Source organism: Pipistrellus hanaki (genome assembly GCF_964339955.1).
Source record: "Pipistrellus hanaki genome assembly, chromosome: 3".
NCBI lineage: Eukaryota > Metazoa > Chordata > Mammalia > Chiroptera > Vespertilionidae > Pipistrellus > Pipistrellus hanaki.
In genome coordinates, this window is record NC_140505.1 from 31553615 (window position 1) to 31569203 (window position 15589).

Genomic DNA, 15589 nt, shown 5'->3' on the forward strand with positions numbered 1-15589 from the left:
CTTCGGGCCTCTAGTAACATTATAAAAGTCTCAACCAGTTTATATTATTTCCTCAATGTCTTTCCAAATCTTTGCTATTCTTCAGTGTCTTTCCAAATATTTGCTTTCAAAATAGTTGCTGTTTCATGGGCATAGGGAACAATATCTTGTTATTAAATTATAATGTATATGTAGGAAGAGGTTGTCATTATTTTTTATGTGAGCCAATTAACTCTTATTTTTAAAATGACTTCTTCATATTCTTTGACTATTGTTTTACTTTCTACTCATTTCTAAAAATTCACCCACTTCTTCCCAAACTCTCTGTCTAGGTTATCAAACCATTCCTGAAATACCCTCCTACCCTTACCCCACCTCAATATGCCTTTTATTTCTGAGGGAAAGGATTGGAAATGAGAGGGATGAAACAGACTCACTCCTGTGTTGAAATCACCATCTTCCCAAGAAATCACCTTTATACTTACACTTCAATTTTATCCTCAATTATAGAATCACAGTAACTGTTCCAAAAATGTGAATAGATCAGGAATATAATTTGAGGCCATATAAGTCTACTTAAAGCCTAAATGACACAATTATTAAAGCACTTTTTATAATTCCAATGTACCTTCACACAGAATCACAAATTCTGGGTTTAGTCTTAGCTTTATTATTAAGGTTTTGAAAGGATTGAGAGGTTAACCAGTAAGTTATGTTCTTCCTTCTTCCTAAGATTGTAGCTAATTGAGAGCTTGATATAGGAGATTGGAAATCTTGGGTTAAAATAGCTGAGCTATTTCTAATATTGGGTCGGCAACTAAGTAATTGCGGGTTTCACACACATATGGCTTCAGTTGAATTTTTAGGTTTGCAGACGTAGTACAAATGTAAAACACATTTTGTTATTTGATAGTTGGCTATTCAGCTGTTAATCAGTAAAAAAAGTTTTTTGATCTGTTTTGTAGTTTTCGTTTGGCGTTCGTTAAAAAATGGAAAATCAAAAGGAACATTTTCGTCATATTTTGCTTTTTTATTTCCTCAAAGGGAAAAACGCATCTCAAGCTCATAAAAAGTTATGTGCTGTTTATGGTGACGAAGCCTTAAAAGAACAGCAGTGTCAAAATTGGTTTGCCAAATTTCGTTCTGGTGATTTTTCACTCAAAGATGAAAAACGCTCTGGTCGTCCAGTTGAAGTTGATGACGCCCTAATCAAAGCAATAATCAATTCAGACTGTCACAGTACAACACGTGAGATTGCAGAGAAGCTTCATGTATCACATACATGCATTGAAAATCACTTAAAACAACTTGGCTATGTTAAAAAACTCGATACATGGGTTCCTCACGAACTGAAAGAATCACAGTTAACGCAACGCATTGGCAGCTGCGATTTGCTAAAGAAACGTAATGAAAATGATCCATTTTTAAAACGACTGATAACTGGCGATGAAAAATGGGTTGTTTACAACAATATCAAGCGGAAAAGATCGTGGAGCAGGCCAGGTGAACCAACTCAAACAACATCAAAAGCTGATATTCATCAAAAGAAGGTTTTGTTATCAGTTTGGTGGGATTACAAAGGAATTGTCTACTTTGAACTCTTACCACCCAACCGAACGATCAATTCTGATGTCTACATTGAACAACTAACGAAATTAAACAATGCAGTTGAAGAAAAGCGGCCCGAATTGACAAATCGAAAAGGTGTTGTATTCCATCATGACAATGCAAGGCCACACACATCTTTGGTCACTCGGCAAAAATTAATGGGGCTTGGTTGGGATGTTTTGCCACATCCACCATATAGTCCTGACCTTGCACCATCTGATTACTTTTTGTTTCGATCTTTACAGAACTCCTTGAATGGTAAAAATTTCAATAATGATGATGATGTCAAATCGTACCTGATTCAGTTTTTTGCTAATAAAAACCAGAAGTTTTTTGAACGTGGGATTATGATGCTGCCTGAAAGATGACAAAAGGTCATTGATCAAAATGGGCAATACATTACAGAATAAAGTTATTTAGTTCCATGAAAAAATTGTCTTTGATTTTCTTTAAAAAATCCGCAATTACTTAGCTGCCGACCCAATATATATATATTGGAGGGAGGGGGAAGGCAGGGATAGATTAACCAAAGAACTTTTATGCATGTATGCATAACCCATGGACAAAGAATAGTGTAGTGAAGGCCTGAGGAAGGTGTGGGTGGGCAAAGGACTGAGTCAAGGGTGGGGAGGTGGGGACATCTGTAATACTTTCAACAATAAAGATAAATTAAGAAAACAAACTCAAAAACAACAACAAACAAAAGCTTGACTGCCCTTTCATGAAGATATGCTGGAAAATCCAGCACACACTGTATTCTGGTCTCATCTCCCATAACTATCCTGTGAGTGTGGGAGGGAGGCGAACTTTTGTTTAGTGATAGTCCCTGTACTTGAATACACAAATAGAAGGACATATTATCACAGGAAACCAGTGTACAACAATTTCGTTGTATGATTTTAGTCAAGCTATGACTTCCTTTAAATTTCATTTTCTCAGGTTAAACAGAAAATAATACTACTTACCATACAGTATATTTATAAGAATTTAATAATGCCATATACAAAATAGATCATAAGACCCACTTCTGGGTTTTATGAACTGTAGGTAGGATCCAAAATGTCAATTCTTTTTTATAAAATTATTAATATAGAATTAAAATAAGGACCAACATCAACACTAAAACAGCATTTGGATACTTTTCCTGTATATATAAAATAAAATTAAAAAATAAGTATGGTTATATAGAGAGCACTTATAGCAATTGTAAGGAAAACCTTGATATTTTAGTGTTTAATATACTTAGTGTTTTGTATTTTCCTTGTACTTTAACACATTTCTCAATGTGGTTTTCAGTGAGTTTATTTTTTTTTTAAATATATTTTATTGATTTTTCACAGAGAGGAAGGGAGAGAGATAGAGAGCTAGAAATGTCGATGAGAGAAACATCGACCAGCTGCCTCTTGCACACACCCTACCGGGGATGTGCCCGCAACTAATGTACATGCCCTTGACCGGAATCGAACCTGGGACCTTTCAGTCCGCAGATGATGCTCTACCACTGACCCAAACCGGCTTTGGCCAGTGAGTTTACTTTTCAGAGACAACATTTTCGCTTGTTTTCAAGAAAAACATTTAATTTTGAAATTGCTTGCATTCTTATTTGACTTTGACAACATTATTTATATCTTATTCTCTCTTTTTGCAGATAGAAAGTAGATACTTACTAATGTAATTCTACGTCATCAGTATGTGGGTATGGGGTATTCCCTGGTTAAACAAAGGCCTTTATACTCTTGTCAAAATTAAATAAAAATGTTATTATTGCCTCTTTGTTTTGATACTGGTTTTATTACCTTTCATCTACAGGACTTTGAATTATTTCCTCTATAGTTTTGTGAGATTTCTTAACAACAACAACAAAATGGAAGTAACAAGTTAAGGGAAATTTCAGTGTTTTTCAGAGCATGTGAGCCAAAGGCCCAGCATCTACCCACATGTTCAGTAGAGTTTTCCAAAGCTCTAGGGAAAGAACTGTTTGCCTCCACTTCACCAAAGACCTAAGGACCCTATAGAGCAGAGCTGTGTTCAGCAGGAGACTGGGACATACGAGCATTTAACACAATCTCGTGCAGTCATACATTAAGTTGAAATATTGAAGTGTAGAGAACCAAGATCAGAAGGAGATCATGGAAGGGGGCTGCACGTATACAACCCAGCTGATGAAAGATTGCACGTGATGTAACATCACCTCGTGACTGAGTGTCAGGGCCTGAAGTCTGCCTGAGATCCCAGATACAGGTATGAAAAGCTCCTAAAACCTGAAAATGCTAATCCAAATTCTGAAGGAAAAAACCTACAAGGTGGCAAGAATAGTATAAAATTCATAGAATTATTGAAATTTTAGAATGCCTTGGAATGACCAGCCTAAGACACTTAAAACAGCTTTTAGAAATGACTTACTAAGTATAGCTAAAGATTATAGAATGTAGAGTTGCCATTCAAAATAGAAATCAGTATCTTAGTGTATGAGCATTGTGAACAGATTTGGTAAAAATCATTTTTTTTCTTTTCTTACTCTTTTTGGAAATTAAGTTGATCATTGATGCAGTAAATAGAGTATCTTTTTTAAATTTCTTTATTGATTAAGGTATGTGTCCTTATCTCCCATTGCTCCCCACGACCCAAAATTGATTATCTTTATACCATAGCAATAGAAATAAGAACTAATTTTATTCATTTCACTTGTTTTGTGTAATCTCCAAGAGGGAGGCAGGCTAGTGAATACTTTGAATAAGCTGCTATGGCTTTTATTTATTATTAAAACGTATTACATTTTCTTCCCAAATGCAAATGGGATTTAAATTTGATGCATCTTATCTTAAATCCATAAAGGTCATTCCAAGTCCTGTTTAGTTAAATTACCCCATTCTTTACTTTCTTATTCATAAAATCCTTGTCTAGACCCAGACTCACTAATATATTTAGATTAATGAAATGTCTTTTTCCTAGTTCCCTGACTTGCTGGCTTCAAGCCTTTTTGACTTCCAGCTAATCCTGCTCTTAGGCATGATCCAATCCAGAAGGGATAAATGATCATAAAATGCTATTTTATTCTTTGCTACTTAGCATTACTTACATCCAAGAACATCCCTGCCCTGGCCTTATTCCTGCTCCAGGTACTTCATTTTTAATAATTTATATTTATTCGTGCCTGATTATTTCATTATGGTCCCACTTGATATGATCCCTACACAGACAATTGTTCTTCATAGCCTGCTGGATGCTTTGTGTCCTCCCAGGCCATGACACTCACCCCAAAACAGACACTACCAGAATAATTTGCTCACTGAAGAGACTTTAATAAGCTAATGTGGCATCATTCCTAACCATTTTGCTGCACTGGCCAATTCTCTCAGATTCTCCCTGGAGAACTTCACATTTTCTAGGACATTGCAGTTATATAGTTTGTGAAATCTACATGGTCATTCTATTTCCTTTTTGGATTCCTTGATCCCATATCCAACTTCTCACTTCACTGGGAGCCTTGAAGATATGAACCTACAAAATAAACCTCACCAACACCATCTACTCAGCAGTAAACAACAACAACAACAACAACAACAACATTTACCTCATTATCAGTTTTACTGCAATAATTTAGTAAAGCATTTTTTCATGAAGGCCCATGAAAAAGATTAAAACCTTTTAGTAATTCTTCAAAGACTGTGGCCAAATACATAAAATCTGAGCACAGAGAAATTGGAGTTTTATTCTCAATTCTGGAATTAGCTTTATAATCTTGAGAAACTTCTTACTTGTAAGATGCTATACCTGAAGTTTACATCTGTCCTTGTTGTTTTAAAACTTATTAAAATAACTAGAGGCCTGGTATATGAAAACCTGGTCACTGGGGCGGGGGGTGGGGGGGGGAGGGTAAGGGGAGTCCCTCAGCCTAGCCTGCTCCCTCTCACAGTCGAGATTCCCTCAGGGGATGTCCTACTGAGGGTCTACTAAGGTACAGTCTGACTTCCCTCTGTGGGCCCATCAGGGGAAGGCACCGCCCCCATCACCCCGCTGCTGTTGTCACTGCCAGCTGGCCGGCCGCTGAAGCTGCTGACACTAGGCTCTCGCTTCTTAGTGCTGGCCCTGCCTCCTGCCCACTGGTAGGTTGGGTGTGATCTGGGGCCAGCAGAGGGGCTGTGGGAGGTTGTGGCACCCTGTCCAGCCTCTGCAGAGGTGTGGTGCCTGGACTGAGCCCACACCACCGCCTCTGTGGCTGCCTCTGTGGCTGCCTCTGTAGAAGGAGCAGCACTGGGACTTTATTCCATCTATAAAACAGAAAGAAGGTGGAAAGAAGGAAAGAAAGAAAGGAAGAAAAAAGAAAGAAAGAAAGAAAGAAAGAAAGAAAGAAAGAAAGAAAGAAAGAAAGGAAGGAAGGAAGGAAGGAAGGAAGGAAGGAAGGAAGGAAGGAAGGAAGGAAGGAAGGAAGGAAGGAAGGAAAGTAATATATGTAGTACCTTTGTCATAAACATAAAAAATAAACAACATTAACAAGATTCCCTCAACATCATCAGATTTCATTTTCCTTAACTTTTGAGACTATTCTTTTTTGTTTGGAAATAGAAACAAAGTTTCTAAAGGACATGTGGGATCATGCTGCGTATGGTTTCTCTTTATAATTAAAAATAATATGGAATTACTTATTGCAGTAATTTAAATACTAAAAGTATATATGGACTAATTATTTATATTTATTTAACTTATTAGAGTGATATTAGTTAATAAGACTTTATGAGTTTCAAGTGTACAATTCTATAATACATCATCTGTATATTGTGTGTTCACCCCCCAAAGTCAAGTCTCTTGTCACCAGAAGGAGATTAATTTTTAAATGACTATATATGGCCTTTATTTTCAGAATGTCAATATTGAAGAGATTGAAAATGGTTTGCTACAGTGAATGACATGAGCTCTGGGATGTATTAGCAATGTCACCCCAGTTTCCCCACATACACTCCAAGGGCAAGCTAGTTTGGATCATGTGACTGCAGTGAAATACCCTCAGACTTGCAGTTCAGGTGCAATATGTGGCCATTTGTTGTGATTTACAGGGATTGGTGATTAACATCTGCTTCAGTAAGTTTGAAAAAGAATCATGTGTGCGTGTACTCAACATTTTATGCAGAATCATGTGAATTGATATTTATCTGAATATCAGAATTATCATAATTTAAAAGTGAAAAATATTTTATAATGATCAGTTCTGGATTTAGTCCCAGAAGTGATATTTTCATGGCTCTTTTTAGTCATCTTTAATAATCAAAATAATGATAACATTAATGCTGACAAATACTGAGAACATCTTTAATCAGAACTCTTCTAGATGAGGAACATGCATAATGTTGTTTAAGCTTCACAATTAGCCAAACTGGTAGACACTCAGTTTTCCTTCTCAATGGATGAGCAAACTAAGGCACGGAGAAATTAAATAAGCAATTCACAGAGGGTTTGCTGTGAAATCAGTTTGAAAAAAGGGTCATCAGTGTCAGTGTTCCAAGTGCCTTAAATCCTACTATCACTTTTATTGTTTACCTTATGTTAGTCTTGGTTTTATGAGTAAGGTCGCCACCCTGTCTGTGGGAGATATATTACAAGACCCCAAGTAGATGCTTATAACCACAGATAGTACACTGTTTATTTTTCCTATGCATATATATCTATGATAAAGTATAATTCATAAATTAGGTACAGTAAGCGGTTAACAAAAAATAAGAATACTAGAAGAATTATAACAAGATACTGTAGTAAACGCTATGTGAATGTGGTTTCTCTCTCAAAATATCTTAATGTACTATTCCTTTCTTCTTGTGCTGATGTGATTTGGTAATATGTCAAACCTATTCCTGAATCTGTGTAAACATCTCTTCCTTGCAGTCTTCCTATAGCCTCAGTGCTTTGCATGCAGCATGCTGCCTTCAATGGGAACATGATTTTCTTTCATGTCTTCCACCCACAAATGTAATGCCTTTTTCATCTTAACTAGGCACTTAACTTTTGCAGTTTGAAGTGCAAGAACAAAAGTAACACATATTTCTTTTTCCTTCTTTATAATTTCATGGCTAGAAGAGTCTTTCTTAGTAGATCTTAGCAACGTAAGCACATGTGTTTTGTTTTGTTTTTTCTATCCTTATAAAGTCCAGAACTTTCATCTCTTCATGTAAAGAAAGCACTTACAACTTCTCAAATTGCCAGCATCACTACTCTTGTGCTTTGGGGCCATTATTAAGTAAATAAGAGCTACTTGAACACAAGCCTGAGATACCCTGACAGTCCATCTGATAACCAAGGTTACTAAGTAACTAACAGGCAGTGAGCATATTCATTGTGGAGATGCTGAGTAAAGGGATGATTCATGTCCCAGGTGAGGCGGAGCAGAACAGCAGGCAATTGAAACCTTATAAATTGTTTATTTCTGAAATTTTTTATTTAATATTTTCAGGCCTTCAGTTGGCTCTGGTTACCTGAAACCATGGAAATGAACCATAGATTAAGGGGGAGGTTGGGGGGGGGGGGTGGCGGGGAGGGAACTACTGTATTCTTTTAAACAAAAGCAATTTGGAAGGGCTAGTACATTCAGTGATGATGTTACCGCTCATTAATGAATCCAGAATATAAGAAATACTGTTGAGCCTAAACCGGTTTGGCTCAGTGAATAGAGCATTGGCCTGCGGGCTGAAAAGTCCTGGGTTTGATTCCTGTCAAGGGCATGTACCTTGGTTGCAGGCACATCCCCAGTAGGGGGTGTGCAGGAGGTAGCTGATCGATGACTCTCTCTCATTGATGTTTCTAACTATCTATCTCTCTCCTCTTTCCTCTCTGTAAAAAATCAATAATATATATATATATATATATATATATATATATATATATATATATATATATATATATATTTAAAAAATACCCTTGAGTATCAGAGAACACTGGGTGCCCAAAAGAGGCAGAGAGGATTAAAAGAGAAGAAATGGGTTGGAGGAGCATATTGACCTCAACACTATATATAGTTACTTCCTACATTTATGATTTTCCTAGATTATGTCAAAAAAAGAAAAGGGTAGAACTTAAATTAGTACAAATTTAAAAAGTGTCCAAAACAGCAACCTGAACACACTCCTGGGTGCCAAATAGAGGCATCCTATGCTGAACAGCACACAGAACAGCAGGCTGTCTGGGGCTTTAACCTGCTATTAGAAAATACAGCCATGGTTAAACATGTTATAGTTTCCTCATGTATAAAGGGGTTATACAACCAGACTTAAACTTCTAATTGTTTAAGTGGGAGATCACCAATAATATTTTCAAGACAAAATAAACTGTGGAAAGGGAAACACATAGAGGGACATGTCCAAGAGAATTTTTTAAAAATGGAATTGTGTGTGCCTGTGTTTATGTGTTAGTGGAATATGAATTTACACAGAAATTTTTTTCCTTTTAAATTTGAACCTTTCATTTCAACTTTTGAGCTTGTTTATCAAAGGACTAGGCACTTTCGAAACCTTATAAAAGTCAGCTCCTCATGGGTTACTTTTTTGGGTAATAATTCTTGTGGACATATGGAAAATGATTTTTTGAGTCACATAAGCCAATATCTGATCAAATGGATTTAGCAGAAACTTTCCAAATATTCACCTCTTGGCTGAGGCTAAACCTGGAGTGTTTAAAGCCCAAAAGGAGAGTTTTTTGAGAAAGTTATGAATGAATGGATACTACTTTATTATGGAAATACAATTGTAACCAAGCACTATAATGTGTCTAGACATATGGGTCTCAGTTGCCAAAAATGAAGTGTTCTAGCTTTAAAAGAAATCCTCATGGAAAGTGCACAAGATGTTACATGGTGAGAAGTCTACCAAAGGCCCATATGTGCTCCTGGCACCGTGTAGGACCAGTTCCCCTTTGAGGAAGGGGTTCTTAGGGATAGGCAGGAAACTGTGAAACCCTATTCATGGGACATAAGTCTAGGCTTGGGAGAGAAGAATAACGTGTAAGGAAAAACGGTTTTAAACAGTGTAAAGGTTATTGTAGTTTTCTGTTTTTATCCTTTTCTTGAAGGGTATTTGACAAAACCATTGCAGAGTGGTGATTTTAGGGGAACCCGGTCCATGGTAAATTTAGCAGCTCATTTTCTTTCCCTGACACAATTTTTTGGAAAGATTACATTGCTATTCATTTACATTCTCAGAAGTTTTAGGGCAAAACCCAGAGTGAAATGGTCCTATAAGGTCATACACATAAGGATCATAAAGAGATTCTTTATTAGAAAATAAATGGTATGATTTAAAAATATGGTTTCTAATGGAAATAAAAGAAAACCACAAATCAATGTTCACTTTAAAAAAGTCTCATGCCAGTAATTAACTTCTGATTAATTATTAATTGTGGGAATACCTACAAGGGCTATATTTTGGAGAGTTTGATTTCCTGGCAGTCTCTTTTCTGAGACTGCATTAAATATACACACACACCATATTTTCTGGCGTATAAGACGACCCCCTAATTTTACGCTTAAAACATAGGTTTAGGCCTATATTCGCTGTATAAAACTACCCCCACTTCAAAGAAAAAACTTACTTTGCCGTCAAGATCTGCAGGTAATTTTTGTGCAATTTTGGTCTTTTGCCCCCGATTTTCGGTTGACTTTTTTGCTTCAAAAGTCGTCTTATACGCCGGGAAATACTATATATATATATATATATATATATATATATATATATATATATATATATATATATAATTGATCTTTTACAGAGAGGAAGGGAGAGGGACAGAGAGTTAGAAACATTGATTAAAGAGAAACATCTATCAGCTGCCTCCTGCACAACCCCCACTGGGGATGTGCTGCAATCAAGGTACATGCCCCTGTCCGGAATCGAACCTGAGACTTTTCAGTCCGCAGGCCTATGTTCTATCCACTGAGTCAAATGGTTTCGGCTGTTTTTTTTGTTTTGTTTTGTTTTGTTTTTGAGAGAGAGAGACAGAGAAAGAGAGAGAGGGAAATCCAGCAATCTAATTTACTCCAAGCACTTATTTTTACAAATGACTTTATAAGGCCTGAAAGAAGAATTATTCTCTAGTGTTTTCAGAACCACTTCCAGCGGTGTCTCTCCAGACTCAAATAGAGCTGTCTTCATCATTTTTACATATAGACTTCCTCAGCCACTAAAAAGTATGATAATTGCCTAATTATAAATTCACTGTTAATATAGCCTTAGAGCTGAGAACATTTCACTCCAGCAGTTAATTTAGTCTGTGGTAAATTCTCACTGTTATTTAATGTCATTTATCACCTGCTGTTTTGTCTTACTGAGAACATCCTGCCTGCCCCACACTGTCTAAAGTACATGGACCTTCTGTGACTCTAATGTGCTCAGAACAAAGGCTCCAAAGTGCTTCTATCGGGAGGATTTTGGCAACTTGCCTTAGATATATTCAAGCCATTTTGCTGCCTGTCACTCAGTGCTTGCACAAATTGAACTCAGAGGAGAGGTAAAAAGGGTCTGTGAGGCATTTTCTCTTTTTTTCTGGGAAGAATATGCTAATAAAGCGTCATCAGCAGGAAGCAGGCTGTGTCTGAAAGAGTTTTGTCAACTCTGAATTAATTTTGTGTGTTAAGAAACACGGGGGTGCTTCTAGAGCCGGCCTGTGGTAATTAATCCTTCCTGTTTCTGGAAGAGCAGAACTGTAATAAATGCAGCCCAGATTTAACAGATGTGTGCACACAATGTCTGCTTTATGAGGAGTAAAACAAAATGACGGGCGCAGAACAAAAAAATATTGATTTGAAAACCTAAAACAGTATGGAAAGCATGGAGCTCGGAATTCCCAGCGTTTATGCAAATATAGTATTCCTTTAAATGTTCGCACACAACTTGGCTTTGAAAACATCTGTCTGTGGGGTTGGATGCTGTGAAGAGACTGAAAAAGACAGATGTTTCTTGTTCCTTAGAAAAATGAGTAAAAAAAAAAAAATGCATGCAGACAGAATGTATGTGATGGAGTTTGCTATTCCTAGGTGTGGCTGGAATCGCACCCAAATACTCAAAAAGTGACCTCATTCTGAGATAAAACTCTCGTTTTCCTCTCCCTTATTATTCCCCCCCCCCCCCCCAAAGTGCTTTATGGAGGGAAATACTCCGATTATATTACCTGTTAAGTATGAACACCATGCTTATGTGACAATTTGAATGTTGTCAAGAACAGAAGAGTTTGGTTTTCAAAATCAGGCATGAAAATTATGCTGCCAATGCTCATACTTGATAGCAGCAAACACAAGGTTCCCATAAAGGTGAAGAAGGACAAGTTGGCATGATATTTATTTTTTGTTTTGTTTAAATCTGTATTAGGGGAAAAAAAAAAAAAAAAAAAAAAAAAAAAGCCTTTCAGTTCAGGACTACCAAAACAATCTAGCCCATTAACTCTTTTCCCCTCTGCTTTTTTGGTTTTTGTTTGTTTGTTTGTTTGTTTGTTTGTTTTCTTCCTTTTTAGTTCACTAAGCTAACCCTGCCAATGTGCCTAAGAGGCAGGAGTTTGACATGGTTCAGTTAAAATGGAATAATGAAGAAAGTGCCCAGCCAGTAGCAATCAGTTTGATACGGTATGCTGTAAGCAGATTTTAACATGCCATTTTCTTCTCTCATGAAGCTATCCTAGATGTATATTTAAAGAGTCAAAATCAAAAACCTGGGGCCTAATGTGAACAGTATATAATCGAATCCAGCTCTCTCTGCATTGCCCGTAGCTTGTCATGTAGAACAAGTGCCGAAAACACTTTAACTCACTTTCAATGAAATGTATGACTTATTTCATGCAAAATAGCAGTGCCTTTAGGTTTGGCAATATTACCTATGGACAAGTGGCTGGGAAAGGTCAGTCTGAGTTAACCCTTTCCATTTCACATCAGCATTGTGTACAAGCCTTGCACTCCAAAGAATTTCAGCGTTCACCATAGTGTTTTTGCCAGATTATTTAGTTGTATGTTATCTGAAATGTCTTCGATTAGCTATCTTCACATTAATTAGTGTACATATCAAAGTCAAACATTTAATTGTTATTCAAAGTTGCTGGTATATTTCCGTGAAATAAATGACCAGAAATTGAAAGACCAACTGGTACATAACGAGATGGTCAAGAACTTCACTCGTCATTGAGGAAATGCAAATTAAAAAACACAATGAGATATAACCTCATGCCTGTTAGGTTGGCCATCATCAAAAGGATAAATATAAAATGCTGGAGTGGATGTGGAGAAAAGAAAATCTCTGTGCACTGTTGGTGGGATTGTAAACCAATACAGCCCCTCTATCAACACTTACATGTGGAATCTTTAAAAAAAAGAAACCAAGATCACACTTATGCTTACCAGAAGTGGAGGGAGGGAGTAGGAGTTGTAAAATGATGATCAAAGATATAAACTCCTGTTATAAGATAAATAATTACTAGGATGTAATATAAAGCATTGTGACTATAGCTAGCAGTGCTGAATGATATACAGGGAACTCGTTAAGAGAGTAAATCTTAAGAGTCCTCACCACAGTAAGAAACTTTTTCTTTTCTCTTTGTTATTTCTCTATGAGATGATGGATGTTAGCTGAAACAATTGGGCTACTCTTTTTACAATATCTGTAAATCAAACCACCCTCGTGTGTGCCTTAGACTTACACAGTGATGTATTTCCATTATTTCTCAATAAAACTAGGAAAAAAAGGCTAGAAACAACCTGTGATTTTAATAGTAAGAGCAATGAAGCTAAATAGTCGTACTCATTTATGTATTCTTTAAAGTCTAGTTAATGAAGTCCTACATGAAGAATGCACAGGTATATGTAGCTTATCATCATCTAAGTGAAGGTTTAAACTATGATACCTCAAAGTTAATACATCAGCCATTCATTTTTAAGTAGACATTAGATCATTCAAATATATAAAGTTCCATATACTGTATTTAAAAATTAAATTTTAAGAGTTTCAAAAATAGTTTTAAGGAATCCAAATTTATTAATGAAGTTTATCAATCTTTTGAAATGTTTCTATAGTCTAAAATATTGTTACTCGTGAAAGCTTTGCTCATTTATTCAATAAGCATAGTTTGAAATTCTACTTTTAGATGCTTAAAAATTAAGCTCTCTAGAATAGCTGCTTCAAAAGTAAAGGAGATCATTGCCTTCCCTTGAGTAAGACATCATCTATTGTGGCTTCTCTGCAAAATTTACATTTTATCTCTAAAATACAATAAGAGACTTCAAGACCCAGGAAAAATGATTCAGATTTTACCAGCTGACAAGGTTGGGACTGATGAAGAACTGTTTCAAATGGAAGACCCAGCATATGTGAAGGCCTGAAAGATTATGATTTCTTAAAATAATTTTAAGTAGTTCTTTGGCAGGAACATAGAGAATACAGATCTTCCTTAAAAGCCCAGTCTTTACTTGGTGCAAAGAACTCTACAAATCATAGATAAACACATGGGAGTCTTCTTTGTACACAACCAAGATGCTAATCACAAGGCCTGTTTTGGATACACACTGTACAAGATGAAACCTTGGGCCAATGTATCTCAAAAGTTTCTAAGGAACTTGGAAATGCAACCCACTGAAAGAGAAGTATGGGGGTCCAGGATTATAGCAGAAAAAATGTTTTTCAAAAATATTCTTGGAATCTCTTCTATGACTTAGAGAAAAGTTCCTGTGTGTGTGGGGGGGGGGGGGGGGGGGGCGGGAGGAGGGATGGGCCAGGTTTTCCCTGAGGCATCTTAAACCTCTGTTCACTGTACTCATCCTCAAGATTTTGAAGCTTAGTTGGAGAGCGATGTCCTTTCCTGAGTTGCTTTTAAACCCAAACATGACTTGAATCATTTGAGTGGTGCCAGGGCCTCACCTCTAGAGACTCTGATTTTCTAAAACGTGTGTATCCTCAGAAGAGATTATGCTTGAGAAGTGTTTAGGAAAGTACTGAGTGGATGCCCACTAAATGCAAGTTATGACTATTATTGTGATTGTTAGGGTTAAGGACTCTTTTTAAAAAAATATATATATTTTATTGATTTTCCTTACAGAGAGGAAGGGAGAGAGATAGAGAGCTAGAAACGTGGAGGAGAGAGAAACATTGACCAGCTGCCTCTTGCACACCCCCTACCGGGGATATGCCAGCAACCAATGTACATGCCCTTGACCGGTATGGAACCTGGGACCCTTCAGTCTGCAGGCCGACGCTCTACCACTGAGCCAAACCGGTTTCGGCGGGTTAAGGACTCTTGATGGTGAAGTTAATGCATCTCATATTCAAAAAGCACAGTGGTCTGCTTCAGAATACAAACCTCTGAGGCTAACACCCTCTGATTCCCCTGAGGTTTATATTGGGGATGGGTGGGGAGGGAGGACTTCTAGAATCATGGCTGCAGGCTGTTTGCTGTTTAATGTTAAAAATGTGTATATAGTGGAGCCTTTGAAAGCCATTTCCATAATTCTAAGGCAAACCCAGTGGCATTGCACTTCTCCATTTTCCATAGCATTACTAGTATTTTTGAATTCCTGCCTTGTCTGAGGTTATAAATTATGTTCATTCTATTCTTGCTTTGATAATCTAATACTTGAGAGCTCAAGATAAGGTGGGAGGGTGAAAAAATCAAAGCAACACCTAGTGTTAAATATATTCAGAACTGGGCCAGAAGTTTAAAATCTGACCTTATTATCACCACATTTCAATTTATGTTACTTGATTTTGATTTGGTTCACACACTTTCAGAGATTTTACTTAGCTTGTAACATCTCCCTCTCTCTGAGCATTATTGATTCAGTTTTGGTGCAACATTTAAGCTGATATTGACTAGAACATAAAATTGAAATTGCTATATAATTTTTTTCAAAATGGCTAGTAATCAGTATCTAAAATCCTGCTAATTCTCTCACCATCTTCAGCTAGTGTTAATAAACAGTGCCATGTGAACCCTTCAGTACCTTTAAAGATGGAGACAGAAAATGCCCCCTCCAAATCGGTATCAATAAAAG